Raw genomic sequence first — 1,355 nt, 5'->3', positions numbered from 1 at the left:
GACCAGTTCCCTTGAACAGACACATAGGTGGCGTGTGTCACAGTCACTTTGTTTTGTCCCGGGGAGCAGTCATGTTGTGGAACATGCAGCATTCCTGGTCTCCAAGGAGCAGGAGGCCTCCAGCACTGGAGGGGGCCCATGCCTCTGCAGGACCACAACCAGTGCATCGTCCTACAGCAGCATAAAATCCTCAGAGTTGAGTAATTGTAGTTTTATTTGTCAAGATGGAGTTTGAGCCGGGCACCGGTGGCTCACACCTGTCATCCTAGCTACTCAGGAGACTGAGATCTGAGGATGTGGCTCAAAGCCAGCCCAGACAGGAACATCTGTGAGGTTCTGATCTCCAGTGAACCACCAGAAAACCAGAAGTGGTGCTGGGGCTCAATAGAGGGCTAGCCTTGAACTGAAGAGCTCAGGGACAGTGCACAGGTCCTGAGTTCAAGCCACATGTATGTGTGAATAAAGTTCTTTACAATTACAGTGAACTTGTTTTGTGCCCATTTGGGGCTTAAGCTCTGAATTTGAGCATTGTCCCTGAGCTTTTTTGCTCAAGACGCTTTTTTTCCTTTTCCTTTTATTTATTTTTTCCCCTCGCAGTGCACAGCAAGCTTGAGGTCTGGGCCAGATGCCTTTCTAGTCCCTGGGGTAAAAGCATCAGGCCCCCTGGGCTCCTGTGAGGTGTGTTTGCTGCAGTCAGCTAGAGCAGCAGTGACCACTTTGAAATAACACAGGGGCTTAACCTGTGTAATTAGAGTCCCAGAGAAAGAAGAGGGAAGCATGGTTCCTAAACTTGACTCGATGTTTAAATTCACAGATCCAGAAACCATGGCATAGCAGAATGAACACCAGTAAATTGGCTTTAGGGCACAGCATGATCCAACTGGTGACAGCCGTAAAGAACGGAAACCAAACAAAGACAGACCCTATGCTGCCTGTGGGTCTCAGTATGGACCTTGGAGTCCCCCAAGGAATTCTGGAAGTCACCAATGCCATCCAGCTTGCAAGCATGTCCTCTGAGGGCCAGGTGGCAACTCCCTCTGAAAGAAATGCTGCTCAGCTGACAACTTCCATGTTGGGAAGGGAAAGCAGATGTCTGCTCTAGATCAATACTGAAAGAACTCTCTCAGGTTCCCTGCCGAAGGGAAGAGGTATATTAGAAACTCAGATCCTCACGGGTCAGTCTGGCAAGTAGAGAAGGCTCTTGAGTCTCTTCATAGCTGTCTTTGGTTTTGAGGATACTCACCATGTGATTCAGGTTGGTCTGGAGCTCACAGTCTTCTGTCTCGGCTTCCTGTGTGCTGTGAGAGTGGTATAAATGGTAATTTTAAGATCTAGAGATGCAGAAAAGTAGGGCG

This window comes from Dipodomys merriami, unplaced genomic scaffold, assembly GCF_024711535.1.
Source record: "Dipodomys merriami isolate MVZ:Mamm:240054 unplaced genomic scaffold, mDipMer1.0.p SCAF_2, whole genome shotgun sequence".
NCBI classification, from domain to species: domain Eukaryota; kingdom Metazoa; phylum Chordata; class Mammalia; order Rodentia; family Heteromyidae; genus Dipodomys; species Dipodomys merriami.
Note: the sequence above shows the minus strand (reverse complement) of the source record.